Here is an 18,040-nt window from a genome sequence, read left to right on the forward strand (position 1 = left end):
GAATTCTTGCTTATGCAGTCTTATATTCTGGCCTACTCAGCAAGTACCCCCAAAGTGCAATCCCTGGGTCATTCCTTCAACTCCTGCTAATATAAGCTAATTCTTATATCTCCTCTATAAGTGTGTATGCTCTTTCTTATCAACACATTCCAGTTGGATTAGGTTGCAATTTAATGTTAATTCCCAGCCTGTGACCCACGGGAGAAGAAATGAATCTCTCGAGGAAAGGTGGTCACCTGTTGCCCTTGTGAGACAGGCTACTACAGTGTTCTCTGTCAGGCATAAACTGTTAGCTTTCACTAGGAAGGACTGGTGAGTCACCTCTGTGAACTCTGAGGATTCCAGGGCTCCAGCACAGACAACTTCTTCAGGATCATCTGTCTAGAGAATCTATCCAGATATCCCCATCCCCCAATTCAGCTTGACAGGTGTTATTTTCAGCTCTTCTGAAATGTTTTCTGAAGTCCTTTAATAACACTAAAATAAAGCAGATTTTGCTGAGTGCTTTGAAGATGAAAAAGGGTTGCAGAAACTAGTCCACTTAACAGTCATTTGTCATGACATTATCCAGTTGCACAAGTCTCCACCAGACCCTGGAGAAAATATTTTTTCTTCAAGCATAAGATTTTTGGAGTTTACAGAAACTAAATACAAAAGTCATGCTGTAAAATGAAATCTTGAAATCCTCCTATTGCTGTTTGGGAATCAGAGATAGAGTGAATATCAATAAGTCTTAAGACTTATTGTAAGCCAACTGGAAGATCTGACCAACAAAATTGTGCAGTTTTTTCCCCCTTCCTTTAAATACAAGTATATGATTAAGAAGGGTTCCTTTCTCTGAATCTTCTCAGCCTCAAAATGTGACTTTGAGAGAAGAAGAAGAATATTGTGATGTGATGAGTAGTTAAAATGGTTGCTTTGAAATCCATTTGCTTTGAATGGTTGCTTTGAAACGGGAGGCAGCTAAATTTACGTTCTCTTCTTTGAGCTGTAGCTGGCTTTTTTGAAGTCAGTCCCATGCTTGTCTGGTTCAGGGGTCAGTCAGATATTTGGGTAAAATTTATACACAGAGTTTGGGGCTTCTCCTCCCTAACTCTGTACTTTCTGCCATTTTCACCTTCAGATTCCAGAAGCTATGACTGCCCTGAACTCTGTCTTCTAGTTCTCCACAAGAATGAGGCTGATTTCTATTGAAGCTTTAGCCTCCCTGTCAGATGTAACTCTGGAGTAGTCTCAGGCTAAAAGCAAAACAAATGAGAAACTCACCTTTTACCCTGTGGTTTTCTCTGTTTCTAAGTGTTAACTCCCCTCTAGTATCTGCTTTTTATATATTTATTTTTCCAGAAAATATATCCACCTTTTCTTTATTCAACTTAAATCACTGAACTACATCAAGCCAAAAAGCCCTACTATTTTACATGTTATATGCCAGAAAACATACCTCACTAGAATATCGTATAGTAGTAATTTGTTATATTTAGGCCTAGTTAGATAAAGAAACAGTATCGAGCAGAGCTTTTTTAACGAAAAAAGGGAGGAAGAAGCTGCAATTTCCTATTCCTACATTAATAATTTTCATTAGAGTCGGTGTTCTTTGTGGGAAGAGAAGAGAAAACTAAATATAAAACTAGAATTTATGCGTTGGCCAAAATACACAGACCTAGAGGAAAATGTTGTCTAATTAAAAGATCACTGAAAATTATTTGCAGGCTATGATATCTACAATTACTAATCATTCTTATGTATAGTGTTCTATAGAGATTTTTTTTTTTAACATAGAGATTTTCTGAGACTTGACCAGTTTCTCAAGTGTCCCTCCAGGATAAAAAATAGTAATAAAAATAAAATTAAACATTTAATCAGTTTTAAAATTTAAAAATCATTTAAAGTTAATAAGGAGCCATAGAGTATTATTTATTAAGACTGTGAGATAGCAACATTTTAGATTTAAGTATACAGAACATAATAATCCTTTGAGAAAACAAACAAAAATTTAATAGAAGTGTACCATACATATGTTCAAATTAGGAAGTTTTAATTGACATGTGGTGTGGATTTTTTTCTTCATGCCTATTATTAGATTTAATATAGTTTACAGTTCAAAAGATTAAATCTCTTTGTATTATTATGGTTTGACAGTAAACCTGGATTTTCAAGCACATGGGTGACAGTAATGCAACTGGAAAGTTTCAGAGATAATAATACAGACCCATGTAGAGGGTGTAATTGTCCCAGGGGGGTAAGAGACATAGGTGTACTTGCTTATTCATAGACTGGTGACAGTTTACTATGATGCTAATCCTTACTTGTTTGAATGAATTAAATATATTGAAAATGAATGGTCATGAAGGCTGAAACATTTGACGCTAACATCCTAGCAACATTTCTTAGTTTCCTGTTGGTACCGAAGTACAAAATGCTAGGAAATATCAGTGACGTTTATTGAAGCGATTTCCTTTTTCTGTACTTGTGGGTTGATACTTCCAATCAAGTGTTGCTGATTAGATTCTGAAAGCATGTAATTGATTTTCAAACTCTTTACATCCTGGTTGCTATGTTTAAACAGCCACATGAGAAACATTTCCTGAGTCTAGGTAGATTGCTTTTTGTTTTACATGAGCAATAGCTTAAAAGGTGAGTTGACATTTAAAGAAATAAATATTCAAGCACGAGGTACATTTGAAAGTCATTAAGATTAATAAAGGTTTACAATAACATATTATCCTTAAGTGTTGACACAAATACTATGCTGTACTTATCTGACACTAATCTGTCTAACATATGAAGAATGGAAGCAATGATTTGATTTTGACCCAAATAATGATGTAATCATAACCTTTGCAAGAATGAATTAAAGCATATTCTAACCTTTTCATTATTTCACATTTTCACTACCAGAAAATCATTACTCAAAAGGGAAAGGAATGATTTTGCAACGGGGTCTTGCTTAGGGTTATATTTCAATTCCTCATAATGAAACATAAAGAAAGGACAGGAAAAAGAAGGTGAGGACATTCTATCAAATCACTACTTGCAGTGTTTCATATGTAATACTCAGTATAGTTTAAGACTTAACCAAGAGAACAACCCATTATGTCTCAGCAGCAAATCTGTCAATATGCTGATGGAGCAGAGGCATAATATATGTTATTTGAATATTGCAACAGGTAACTTTTATTTGTAAAATGCAAGGAAGATTTTACTTGAAGGGAAAAACTTCACAACCTAAGGATTTAATTAAAAAATATCAAGTGAACAAAAATTCTGAAAGCCTGTGAACATTAAACTAGATGAAAATTACAAACTTTTAATATGAAAAATTAAGTAGATCATCCCTTGATTTGTTGAGCATAATAAAGCTTATTGAAACTAATCAAATGACATTTTTTCTTATGAAGGTCTTTCTGATATATAGCATTGGAAACTTACTTCATTGTTCATGATCATTAATGCTGAATTTAATTTAATTCTATTTATTTTAATATTCAAACCTTTATTAGCTTCTGACACCGGTCAACCCCACTCCTGGGAGCAGTTCCCTCCTATACTTGCAAGATCATTTAATATCTACTTCGTAAGGAAGTCTGCATTTAGACTCAGGTTTGTTTGCTTGATTAATCTGGTGAACTTAAAGACATTGCTTAGTCAAAATTCAAACAACACATGGATTCTAAATTGCTCCAAGGTCAATTCTCAATTCTATACAATTTGCTGATTTTTAAAGGGGGGAAAAAAAAGATTTTCTAACTTTTCTCCAATTGTTTCCAAGGACAACTGACAATTTAATGCTATCATTTACATGTAGGCCAAAACGTGATTTGTTCCTGTCTCCTTTTCATTTAATTCAACTTAAAAAAAAAAAATGTATTGATGGCCCACAATGAGCCAGGTTTTATTTCACTTTCCAAAGATACTTTAGTGAATCAAACAAAGATGCCTGCCTTTGTGGAGCTTATATTCTAGAAGCGACGGGGCAGCAGATAATGATAAACATGGACACATAAATGATATTTTACATTAAAAGGCAATGAGCCTTATGGAATGAAAGAACAAGGAAAGGGTTTTCAATTGTAGGCGGGGCCTGGGGGTGGATTATACTTTTACTTAGGCTGGTATGGGTAGACCTCCTTTTGGTGATAGTTGAGCCAAAAATTTGAAGAAGTGAGGGACTTCACCCATGAAGATATCTGGGGAAAATTGACCCATTCAGAGTCAGAGCAAAATCCTAAATGTGGAACTTGTCTGGTATGTTTGGAGAAAGCTATGAAGCTAGTGTCACCGGAGAAGCAGAAGGTGAACCGGAGCTCCCGCTGCATCTCAGTGATGTGAGATGTCTGAGAACTAAGGGAGGGGTAATCATGTGGGGCTTTTAAGTCACTTTGAAGAGTTTGGTTTATATTCAGAGTGAAATGGGAGCTAATTTAGAAAGACTGAACTTCTGTTTGTTAATGACAATTCTGGCTACCATATAGAGAAGTTGTGGGAGAGGAACTGGGGTCAAATCAGGTCACCTAACGATGAAGCGCTTCCTGTAATTCAGACAGGGAGTGACAGAAAATACAGCCAATCCAAATAAGTACATCTATTTCAGGAAACACCCTGAAGCATCTTTGAATAGGACACTATCTAGTTTACACACCAGTCACATCCGATATTCAAAGGATTTTATAAGGTTATCACTTTAAGTTAAGTTTGGGAACACACATTCACTCCTCTTCTGTGGAGAATGGCTTTTGGCAAGATATTTTTAGTGCCATAACTACATTTCAGTGTGAATTATTTGGTGTGCAGATTATATAAAACGCTTTGACGTATACTATATCAGTACACAGTAAAATCAAAGAGGAGAACTAAGCAGGGCTTAATTCATAGGCCTAGTGTTGCAAACTTCTTTCCCTTTGTCCCTCTGAAATCTGCTTCTCAGAGTTAGACACAATAGGTTGAGCAACAAGCAAGGATTAGGTATGGTTCACATATGATTCCAGAGTTGGTTTATAATCTTGAATGAGAACTGAAAAGTCAAAACCCCTTTACTACAATTCCTTTTCATGTGACTCTTGGGCATGCCATGTTTAAGAGGTACTGTGCCCCACATCCCTTTAGAAATACTAAGTATTTATCTAACTGCCATTCTCCTAGCTCTTTCTAGTCATGGTTCCAAACTGAGCCATGATTTTGAACCATCATTCAACATTTTAACGAGTATGTATTTATGTATCTAGTAAGTTTGGCCAGCCTGGCATTTTCATATGGATTCCCACATATACAGTTTAGGAAGATTACACACATTAAAATGGTTCTTTCTTCCAAAAGTCCCTGTTATATTTACTATAGAGAAAAAAAATTGGATGATCATTTTAACCCTTGCTAATGTTTTTTACAAGATTACAAAAAGTTTTATCTAATAAATAACATAAAATATGTTTTATAAAATATAGATAAATTTTACAAAATATATACAGAGGTTGTATTAATAATTAATAATTAGTAAATAATTAATAACCAATACAAAACCAATCAGGGGGTTGCTGCTCAGATACACAATTATGAGGATAAAAACAGAACAAAAACAAACATCACTGGAATACAGACCCCCCTCAGCTCCACCACTAACTAATAATAGGGATTGTCCTTAAGGACCTCCTGCCTCCCTCTTGCTGTCAGAATCCATTGTTAGCGACACCCTTTCTCTTTCATCCCTCCACATGTGTACAAAACTCCCAGTACAACTGTATTTAGCTGTGTTCTTTCTCATATCAGGTAAAAAGTAATACGCAAATAAATATGTAATCAACGAGGTGAGTTATTTGTCAAATCTTGTGAGTTGCAAGGCCTTCTTAGTATGACAGCTAAGGAGAAATTCAATGTTTATATTAGAAAAAAAATGAATTTAATTATGAAATGTAATCAGCACTCATATGCTGTGTGCCTGCTCCTTGAAAAAAGTTTTGCTAAGTCATGCCTTCAATTTCAAGACCTTACAGTTCATTGGAATGAGGAACTATGAATAGATATGTGCACATCACTACCTCCAGTATAAGACACTGGGAGAGAAGAGCTGGAAGGTAGCACTATAATGCCCTAGATTGCACTAGACATTAAATCTTTACCCATAGGATACCCATTTCATTTTACTAAATGGCTCTCTATAAACCTAGTGAAATGAATGATTTGCCAGATATTGTAAAGAGGGTAGAACTACAGGATTTTATAGTGTAGGTTCAAACTCTTTGCCTGACTCTCGTAGTTTATAAGCTAGTCTCTTGCAGCCTTCACACAATGATGTTAAAAGCAAAGCAGCTACAAATTCCCTACCGTCGTCCTGGGCCCCCGTATCTCCAACCAGGAGTCGCTGAGAGGACAGAGCAAAGCGTCACCCTGCTGAATAGCAATTACTGCTTCTGTAATACCTATAATAACTGGCCCTAGTTTATAAAATTGAAACAAATTGCTTACAAGTGATTATTTTCAAGCAACATAAATAGTTTAAAGCTACTGCATCTGAAAAGTTAATTACCCTGAGTGCAACTCAGCATAATTTGCCTTTATAAAATATTTTATATTAAAAACCAGGCTGTTCACTAATGTCAGACGAAGGATTGTTCCCTTTGTGACAAGTTCACTTTTAATTTGCTTTTATTAATTATTTACTGATCCTATTAATAAAGAAAAACTGGAAATATATTACATAGCCTTTTATTTTTGGAAATTGAGATATATTTAGAACTAAAGAGGAAATGAAGGAAGTAAATGTTCTTGTAATTCTTCACTCTCTGGCCGCTTCTATTCCAGAGACAGGAACAGCCCCCAAGACCACACTGTGAATTCGTCTGAGAATATCAACTGGGCTCAGAAACTTCCTCTCCCCCGCCCTCCAGCAAAACACATTTTATAACCAATCTTAACGAGCTGCAGTCTAGTGACTGTCAGTGGTCAGACCAACAAAGCTGACAAATTAATGTACCTTAAAGCATAGTTAAGTGGTAATAGCAGTGCTGTTTTCTCAGAGAATGTTTGCATTTCAGTAGGGACTCCAGGTTACCCCAAAGGAATTGACAATTAATAGTGAAGCTATACAAATGGCACTGATCAGAAATACCTATACAAATGGGACAGGATTAAGGTATATATATTTTTTCTACATATATTTGCTCCTACAATTTCAATTAGGTAATGATTTTCTGTTTTCTTTCTCAATGGACATTTGTTGTAGGAAAGCAGAAAAAAGCAGCTTAAAGCCAAAGACTTTTCCAGTATTTTATAAAATCTGAAATTGAATAAAGAGGTAGGTGTTCCACGTTAGAAATAAAGAGGATGATAACTTTGGGAAAGACAAGCCAACGACGGGCTGGTTTTCCCCAAGGATGAAAGCAGGTTGGAAGAACCTGAGGATTGTGAGAGTCGTGAGCCGACCTCCACCTGTTTGTGGGGAGGAGGCTGGGGGTGAGCTCGGGCTTATGGAAAAGGATGGAACTGAGCAACGTGGACGCTGGATCCCCACCCAGGAGCATCTGTATTGACCTAGTTCCTGAGCACGGCCCAGAAGCAACAGAGCTAATGGGAATGTGTCCTATAATACCTTGGGGCCATGTAAACATGTAAAGCACTGCGTTGTGCTGGAGTGGAAGTGTGCGCCCCACTAATTGCGTTTAAATTGTACTTCTCCCATTCCTAGTAACTCTATTTTTGCATCCACACCCCAATCTCTCAGCTTCTGTCTTTCTAGGTGTCTCCTTGAGCGCTATACATCACAGCAGATGCAAAGCAGGGTGTGATACATCTTTCTGGAGCATCAAGTTTTTTTTGTTTTAAAGTATTTATTTATTTATTTATGGCTGTGTTGGGTCTTAGTTTCTGTGCTAGGGCTTTCTCTAGTTGTGGCAAGCGGGGGCCACTCTTCATCGCGGTGCGCGGGCCTCTCACTGTCGCGGCCTCTCTTGTTGCGGAGCACAGGCTCCAGATGCACAGGCTCAGTAATTGTGGCTCACGGGCCCAGCTGCTCCGCGGCACATGGGATCTTCCCAGACCAGGGCTCGAACCCGTGTCCCCTGCATTGGCGGGCAGATTCTCAACCACTGCGCCACCAGGGAAGCCCGAGCATCAAGTTTATTAACTAGAATTGGAAGAACCAAGGAGTCCTTGGAACAAGAACTATCCCCCTCCCCCACCAACACGGAAGACAGAAGAGTGGGGGAGGGGAGACGTGACCCAGGAATGACAGTCCAGTCTCTGAAGTTTCACCCAGGTGGGGGTTGAGGGGCAGACCTGCAGCCACGGTGGCCTCGCCTTCGGTCGCCCGGGCTGCTCCGGACCATCCTCTGAGCTGGCCAGGGTCTTGGATACGATGCTTCTGAAGGCCGCGCAGAGAACACCCTCATCTTCCCCTGCACCGGGCCCCAGGGAGCGCGGCGGCCTGACCTTCCTGCCTCGGTCATGCATGGGGTTCACATGGGCTCACTTTATTATGACGCCGCATGCTGGGCAGCTTGCAACAAAGATGTTTCAAAACAAAGTTCCAGATTCTCCTAGCCACCCCTTGCTTTTTCTGGCTGTGGCCAGAGGGAGTGGATGAGGACACACTCTCAGGCTGCCCAGTGTGGGAGGACCCTCCAGTGTTGGACACACCCGGGGGGCAGCTGGTTCCCTCTGGGGCTCCAATCCTGCTGCTGGTGGAGGGGGATGTCCCAGTGCCACACTGGGGGGCTGGGCTGGGGGTGGCAGTCCTCGACTGCAGGCTGGGTGGGGGACAGGCAGACTCACCGGTCTTCTGCCCCGCCTGCTGGTCTTCCTGCAGCTGCACGTTTTCTCCCTGGTAGAGCCACCTGCTTTTCAGGGGGGACACCACAGGGCTTGGAGAAGGCTCGAGTTCACTGCCGCTGAGGTCCCCGCGACAGAAGGGCCTCACAGTTACGATGGAGGCCCCTACCTGGGGTTTCTTGGCGCTCACACTGCCTGTTCCAGCATCCTGGATCTGGTCGCAAGTCAAGCCCGGAGTCGTCACCGTTGTCACCTTCAGGTCCTCTTCACAGGGTGGCTGCAGTGGCTCCTTCTGGCCCATGTTTAACCAAGCATGCCTCATGAGGTCAGGTAAGGTGCCTCTGTCACTGGGGTTGAGGGCAATCATTTTTTGTAATAGATCCCTTATCTCCAAAGACAGATAAGGTGGGATGTGGTATTTCCCTTGTAGGACTTGCTTCCGCAGCTCCTGGTAGTCTTTTCCCCAAAAGGGCTGGCACCCAGTTACCATGGCGTAGAGCACTACTCCCAGGCTCCACACGTCCACCGCAGGGCCGCTGTAGCTCTGCCCCAGGAAGATTTCCGGGGCAGAGAAAGGGGGTGTGCCGCAGATTGTGTCCATTTGTCCAGAGTCATCACACTTGTTGCTGAAGCCAAAGTCTGTAAGTTTGATATTCATGTTGGAATCAAAGACGAGGTTCTCTGGCTTCAGGTCCCGATGCACGATGCCCCTCTGGTGGCAGTGCTGCAGGGCGGAGAGCAGCTGCTGGAACGGGCCTCGGGCCTCCGCCTCTGTCATACGGTCATGGATCTTCAAATACTGGCACATGTCCCCCCCACTGAGGTACTCCATCACCAGAATAAATGCCTCCTCTGTGTTAATCGCCCCCAGCAGTTTTACAATATTGGGGTGATTCAGGAGCTTCATACTGCACACTTCCCGGAAAAGTGCCTGGGCACTTGCGACGCTCTGACGCCTTTTCTTAACCACCTTGAGAGCCACCTGTGTCCCGGTCAGAATGTGCCGCGCCAACTTCACTTTACCGAAGGTGCCTTCACCAATTGTGCAGAGGATCTCAAAGCCATCAATATGAGCCTCCTTGTCAGCAGAGTTGGCTGTAAGGCCCTGCATCATGGTGACCTGCTAACTACACTGACTGACAGCACTACCTAGCAACGCTAAGTACGCTAACTAACAATGCTAACTGTACTAACAGTGCTAAGTGTGCTGTCTCTACTAACAACGCTAACTACGCTAACTGTACCAACGGCGCTAACTAGCACTAACTACACTAACTATGCTAATCAAGTATTAACTACACCAGCTATGCTAACTATACCAACAGTACTGACTATGCTAACTGTACTAATCTAGCAATACTAACTAAAATTAAGATACAAATGAGAAAAAGAACAAAGGAAGAAAAGAAAGCAGAAGAAATGGAAAAGAAACACCATAAAATTGAGAAGAAGAAATTTAAAACTAAAAGAAATGATAAAGAGAGAAAAGTGAGAAGAAGGCAAAGAAGAAAGAAAAATGAGAAAAATAAAAAAGAGTAGAGAAAAGAGAAAAACAAATCAACAAAATGGCAGAAACAAGGAAAAAACAAGCTAACTGTAGGTCCAAGGCCGTCAGGTCACCAAAAGCAGCTTCCTGGGCTCTAAGGACCAAAAACCTGGGCCCAGCTGCCCCTTTTACAGGGCTCTGTGAAGTACATCACAGTGGTGCACTCTGAGGTCAGAGCAAGAAATGGACGCATCACAGCTGGGGGTAAACCACAGGGGTTTTCTCACTTCTTGAGTTCAAGGCCCCTTTACACTTAGGAAAAAGGATCCCAAAGAAATTTTTCTTTACGTGTGTTATTAGACATTGGTATTCACTTTGTTATAAATTAAAATCTGTAGAATACTTCAGTGGCCTTTTTATTTCTCGTTTGAAAATCTGTAATAATTTTAAAGACCTCATAATGTCTACACTTGAAATATTCAATTCCTTTTCCTTAAATTCTGGTCTCAAAATAATGTTACAACTTAACTGACTTCACGATACTATACAAAATGTTCTGCCGCATAAGACACGATAAGGTACATTATGAAAGTTCTATGAAGCTGAGAGAAGATTTGCCAGGAAGGTCATGAGCAGATTTCTCATCAGGAGACTCGGAGGCCAGATGGCATGGCTCAATGTACTTCAAGTGTTGAAGGAAAGAAACCGTCAACCAAGAATCCTATATCTAGCAAAACTTTCCTTCGAAAATGAGGGAGAAATCAAGACATTCCCAGTTAATCAAGAGTTGAGAGAGTTCTTAACCACCAGACCCGCCTGCCACAGGGAGTTCTTCAGGTTGGAGTCAAGGACCCTGCACAGTAGCTCAAAGCCTTATGAAGAAATAAAGACCTCTGGCAAAAGTAGATAGACGGGCGATGAGAAAAGCTAATACTGTTGTAACTTTGGTTTGTAGCTCCACTTTTTGTTTTCTATTTGATTTAAGAGACTAATATATAATAAAGCACACCACACACATAGAAATCAAAAAAAAAATCTATACCTAAAGCTATTACTAGAATTAAAAAATTTCACACATCTTATTAATATATACACTTGATGAAAAAAGCATTGAAACTTAGCATCAATATTGATATAACTATTTAGGAATTTAGATGACATGTTCCCCTATGTAATTAAATTAATATTTGGGAGAAAATTAGGAGATAAAAATTCTTTGAAATCTTAACATTTCATTATAAAAATAACCTTAATAATTACATAAATGAAGTAGAACTTTGGTGTGTAGATTTCTATCTACATATACATGGAAAATTATGAAATATATACAAACATGTACACACAGAATGGCCTTTACATATTCTATGAAAAATTCGTTCCCACCAACTAATGTATCACGGAAAAAAATTTCCAGAGGAGATATAGATAGATAGATAGATAGATAGATAGACAGACAGACAGACAGATATGGATATATGTATCTATGTTTGCCTCTACAGACCCTTACTAGTAGTTGACATTATGGATGGTTCTACTAATTGACTCTTCTCAAATTTCTCCATGTAAGTTTGAGATAAACATGTAGGACAGCTTTCTTACCATGTGGGTAGTAAATGGGAGCAACAAGGACTATTGAAGGAGAACACAGCACATTGCTGCGTTAGTCTACTGAATATACTAAAAGGTGAAATTGAACCATCCCCATGTCAATCCTTGGGGATTAAGCAGAAGAACAAGGTGTTTACATTACTCAAGTTTCAAACAAGCGAACAGACACCTCAGCACTTCCAGGTAACTACATTTCCACAAAAACTCCTATGAACATGCCAATAAGTCCAGAGCATCAAGAACTATGGCTAAAGAGGCCTTATGAGGCACTCAAAGACCTCACTTAGCCTAGAGTAAGTGGTTATACAGACTAATCCTTCTGTAACCCAAGTGAGGGGTGGAGAAGAAGCACTTCCTCATAGCATAGGGCAGTGGTGATGGACAGAGAATATGCAAGGAATGAACTCTTAATACTGGCATCTTGTAGGCACACAGAGTATATAGATCATAGGAACAATGAGAAAAGAAACCTTTAGTTCCTTTAATTGGCTGAATTCATTAGAGGCTAGTATGGTTTAGACAAAAAAAAAAAAAAGAGGCTCTTTCTAGCACAAGAGTTGGAAGATTGGTGGCCTATTTCAGTAGTTCTTATATAATCCAAACTCAGGTGAACAAGTGTTAGAGACAATATACTTTATTATGATCAATCTTTGTAGGAGAGGCATAAACCCAGTCTGATTATATTTGAAAAAAAACTACTGTGATAATACTTCCCTTCCATGTATTGGAGTATAATCTGCCATAATATATTTGGAGAAAATCTGGAATTTATCACATTCACAGTGAAAAAAAGAACAATCTGCCAGGGATTGGGGAGGGGAGGAGGGAAGGATGAACAGCTAGAGCAGACAGGATTTTTAGGGCAGTAAAACTATTCCACATGATGTGGTGGTAATGGTGGGTACATAACATCATGCCTTTGACAAAACCCACAGAACTGTAGATCACAAAGAATGTGAGCCCTTAAAATAACTGACTTTATTTTATAACAATGTATCAATGTAGGTTCAATTTTAACATGCTTACCACACCAAGGCAAGATGTTAATAATGAGGGCAAGGGAAGGAGTGGGAGGGGGAGTATATGGGAACTCTGAACATTCTGCTCAATTTTTCTGCAAGCTCAAAACTATTCTAAATTCCAATAATTCAAAAAATGGAAAGGGAATAAGAAAGGCATATGAAGTTAATACTAAACTAAAAACTTTGGAGTAGGCATATTAATTTCAACAAAGCTGATTTAAGAATCAGCTTGGGACACCTGGAAACAAAGGGCAGGGTTAGCCCCTACAGCCAGTGCTGCTTTACAAGATTTGGAATAAACACATAACTGAGTCTTTTGCTCCATGTGGGAGTGAAGAAAAGTGTAGGAGGGGCCTTGCCTCCAGCCTTACAGTCAGCTCCCTGAGGGGTTGTTCTCTATCTTGTTTCATACTGAGACTGTTTATTGGTGACATTCTTTCTGGGTCAAAACCATTCCAGTGGGGGTAAGCTGAGACGAAGTGAGAGAGTGTCATGGACATACATACACTACCAAATGTAAAATAGATAGCTGGTGGGAAGCAGCCGCATAGCACAGGGAGATCAGCTCAGTGCTTTGTGACCACCTAGAGGGGTGGGATAGGGAGGGTGGGAGGGAGATGCAAGAGGGAGGAGATATGGGGATATATGTATACATATAGCTGATTCACTTTGTTATACAGCAGAAACTAACACAACATTGTAGAGCAATTATACTCCAATAAAGATGTTAAAAAAAATTTTTTTTTAATTAAAAATACCAAGGAAAAGGTGGGACATTACATATTAATAAAAGTATCAATTCTCCAAAAAGACATAAAACTCCTAAAGTTGTGGAATCTGACATCAAGCTTTCAATATATGTGAAGCAAAAACTGATAGATCAAGTAGGTACAGAATCAGTAAGGATAGACTTGACCTGGACAGTAATAGCAATCAAACTAATATAATTGGCATTTATAGACTACTCCACTCAACAACAATAAAAGATACATTTTTCTCAAGCTCATGTGGATCACAGAGAAAAGTCTCAAGAGGAATTTTAAAAAGCAATTATATAGAATTAAAAATTTAAAAAAAATTGTAGATACAGAGAAAGCAGTGCTGAGAGGAAAATTAAGTGCATATATTCAGAAAGAAGAAAGATCTATAATCAGTAATCTGAGCTCCACCTCAGGAAACTAGAGACTGAAGAACAATTTAATATTAGTGTAAGCAGAAAGTAAAAAGAAATAATACATATGTGAGCATAAGTTATTGAAACTGAAAACTTTAGTAGAGAAAATCAATGAAACCAAAAACTTCTTTGAAAAGACCAGCAAAACTGATAAACCTCTAGCCAGGTTAACAGAAAAAGAAAAGAAAAGAAAAAATAATTACCAGTATCAGAAATTAAAGAGACGTCATCCTGACCTGTTTCATGAATGTTAAAAAAGGCAGTAAAGAACAACAAGCAGAACTCTATAATTTAGATGAAACAGAATGATTTCTTCACAGACACAAATGCTTAAAACTTACACAAGGAGAGACAGGTAATCTGATCAGGCCCATATCTATTAAAAAAAAATTGTATCAATAATCAAAAACCTTCCAAAAAAGACACCTTCAGTTCAGATAGTCACCGGTGAATTTTACCAAATCAAAAGAAAGGGTGCCAATTACCACAATCTCTTCCAGAAAACAGAAGCTGAGGAAACTCATTCTATGAGGTCAGCATTACCATAATACCAAAACCAGACACAAGCATTACGTGACATAAAAATATTTATATATCATGTTAAGAAGTTGAAAACTTTCTCACTAAAATCCAGAAAAAAGGAAAGATATTCTCTTTTACTCTTTCTACTCTCCGTTTTACTGAGATTTTTAGCTAGTACTTTAAAACAAGAAAAAAAAAAAAAAAGAGAAAGTATTTGGCTTGGAAAGGATTAAATAAAGCTGTCTATACTTGCAGATGACATGACTGTCTCTGCAGAAAAATATAATTTTGGAAAATTATGGAAATAATAAAGGACCATAACAAGGTCACAGGATTCATGGTTTAGTATATATTTTTGTGTATATGCTATACATACATATATATGTATTTTGTATATATACCGTACATATAAATATAAACAAACATACATTTAATACGTCAATGAAATTTGAAATTAAAACATACCATGTTGGGCTTCCCTGGTGGTGCAGTGGTTGAGAATCTGCCTGCCAATGCAGGGGACACGGGTTCGAGCCCTGGTCTGGGAAGATCCCACGTGCCGCGGAGCAACTGGGCCCGTGAGCCACAACTACTGAGCCTGCGCGTCTGGAGCCTGTGCCCTGCAACAAGAGAGGCCGCGACAGTGAGAGGCCCGTGCACCGCGATGAAGAGTGGCCCCCGCTTGCCGCAACTAGAGAAAGCCCTCGCACAGAAACAAAAAACCACCACAGCCAAAAATAAATAAAATAAATTTCTAGTTAATATTAAAAACCAAAAAAAAACATACCATGTATATTGTACCATAAAAATGAAGTACTTAAATATAAATCTAACAAAATATGTATAGGAACTATATGTGCAAAACTATAAAATGCTGATAAAAGAAACCAAAGATTAAATAAATCAAGAGTTATTCTGTGTATACTGACTGGAAAAATCAATATTATTAAGATGTTTATTCTTCTTAACTGTATCTATATATTCCATGCAATTCCAATCAAAATTCCAGTGAGCTATTTTCTTGATATTGACACACTAATATCAAGTTAATGTGGAAAGGAGAAAGACCTAAAACAGCCAAAACAATAATAGAAGATTAACAGCATAGCTGTAGTGCTAACAATTCCTGATTTCAAGAATTACTATAAAGCTACAGTAATCAAGAGAGCATGATATTGGCTCAAGAATAGACACATAGATCAATTAAACCATAGAAACAGCCCAGAAGGAGAGGCACAGAAATGCAGTCAACTGGTATTTCACAAGGGACAAAGACAATCAAGAGAGAAATAGATGAATGGATAAACAAAGTGTGGTACATTCAAACAGTGCAATATTCTTCAATGAAGAAAAATAAATGAACTAAAATGCCATGAAAGGATATGGATGAATATTAAATGTATAGGGTAAAATGAAAGAAGCCAGTAGCAAAAGTCTACATACTGAATTATTCCACTTATATGACATCTGGAAATGACAGAACCTATAGGCATGGTAAATCAGTAATGGCCAGTAGATTAAAGAAGGGCTAGAAATGATGATGAAACACAGGGAATATGTTCAGAGTTTCAAAACAATGCTGTATACTTTCATTGCAGATACATGACACTAAGCATTTGTAAAATTCCATAGAGCTTTACAGCTCAAATAGTAAATATTAATATAAACAAATTTTAAAAAATCATTTAAGAGGTCAGGGGAATCCAGGATGGGTGCAGAATGTAACTCGGGGCTGGGTATATGGGAACTGTCTGTATTACCCTTTCAATTTTTCTATAAATCTAAAATGTTTTCTAAAAACAAAAACTTATTTTTAAAAAATTCTGCAAGACACAAATAGAATACATTCAAAGAAAGTCACATCATAGTCAAACATCATAAATGAAAATAATATTTAACCAGAAAATAAAAAGATACATTATATTCTGGCACAACAATAAGAAGAATGAGAGCTAACATCATCAGAAACAAGTGAAGCCAGAGATAATAAAATCATATATTTAATGAAATTATAGGAAAAATGTGTAACCCCCAAATTTTATCTCTACTAATAATTTTGTCCCAAAATTAAGGTTAAATAATGAAATTTTCAAATAAACAAGAACAGGCAGAATTTGTTGCTAGCTGAACCAGACTGCAAGGAATACTGTTGATAGCTCTTCAGATAAGACAAAGAAAACCAAACCAAACCAAAACAAACAAACAAAAATCAGCACAAATTTACTGATGTACGTATCTGCAGGAAGAAACGAAGAGCACCGGAAAGGGAAATTGTGAATTTAACTATAAAATAATATTTATAAAATATATTAAATAGTTACTAACTCTTTAAAGAAAAAACTACACTGTGGATACATAACACATAATAGAAGGAGAATGAGTGACAACTAAAGTACAAAGGACAAAACAACAATACATGGTATTTTACTTACAATAATGGCTAATTGGCATAATTTAAGTCACTTTGAAAAGTTAAAGATTAAAAAGCTGAATTTAGAAAATAACCAGTAATAACACAAAGCAACATACATTTAAAACACTGACAGAATTAACAGGAGTTACAGAAAAATATACAATGAACCACAGCTATTTCAAATAGGATTTTCTCATAATTAAAAACAAAAAAATCAGTAATGCTATAAAAGCTTTATTTTTTATTGAAGTAAAATTGATGTATACCATTATAAAAGTTTCCGGTGTGCAACACTGTAATTCAATACACAACGGGATCATCATCAAAAGTGTAGTTATCATCCATCACCACAGAGTCGATCCCTTTTACCCATTTTGCCCACCTCTCAACCCCTTCTCCTCTGCTGTATCTCTTCTAGATATAAAAGTTTTAAACTATATTATTATCTAACTTACCTAACAGAAATTTATAGAATACTACATCTGGCAGCTAAAATACATAGTCTTTGGGGCTATAAAACAAGTCTCAATAAGTCACAAAGGATCATATGTTCTGTGAACATACATAAATGAATAAATGCTTTCGCGAAGAATAATGAGATAATCTTATGTGTTTGAGAATTAGCAGTACGTGTCTAAATGAACACTTGTTTAAAAAAATGCAATGGGAATTTAAAATATATTATTGACAGTATGGAAATAGAAATGTACCTTATCAAAACTTATATGATGGAGGCAAAACAGTCTTTGGCTATACTTTATCATTTAAATATGAAAGTTTAAAAAATCAATCAGCTAAGCCTCCATCTCAAGATTCTAAAAAGGAAAAGGGAAAATTTAAAACCCAGAGGAAGAAGAAGGACAAAAAGTAGAATGATGAGAACAAAGATCAAAGATATAAAATAGAGAAAAATAACAAAGCCATAAGCGTTAATCTTTGGAAGTTTAATAAAATTGATAAACTCTGTAGTAGTAGAATAATACCCCCTCCCAAGTTGTATAAGTGTTATTTCCCAGAACCTGGGAATATGTTCCCTTACATGGCAAAGAGACATTGCA

The 18,040-nt window shown here is 37.8% G+C and overlaps 1 long non-coding RNA gene across 3 annotated transcripts in view; it reads right to left on the reverse strand.

Moving 5' to 3' along the window:
- The window catches only part of LOC309654095, a 92,574-nt gene extending 77,361 nt beyond the window's left edge, over positions 1 to 15,213 (reverse strand). For all 3 annotated transcript variants that reach the window (XR_014259832.1, XR_014259833.1, XR_014259834.1), the window contains exon 1: positions 15,035 to 15,213. This is a non-coding gene — a long non-coding RNA (uncharacterized lncRNA). The remainder of the gene's footprint in view (positions 1 to 15,034) is intronic.
- Between the last annotated feature and the right edge of the window lie 2,827 nt (positions 15,214 to 18,040).

This window comes from Balaenoptera physalus (assembly GCF_965194825.1).
Source record: "Balaenoptera physalus genome assembly, contig: HAP1_SCAFFOLD_1937, whole genome shotgun sequence".
Taxonomy (NCBI): Eukaryota; Metazoa; Chordata; class Mammalia; order Artiodactyla; family Balaenopteridae; genus Balaenoptera; species Balaenoptera physalus.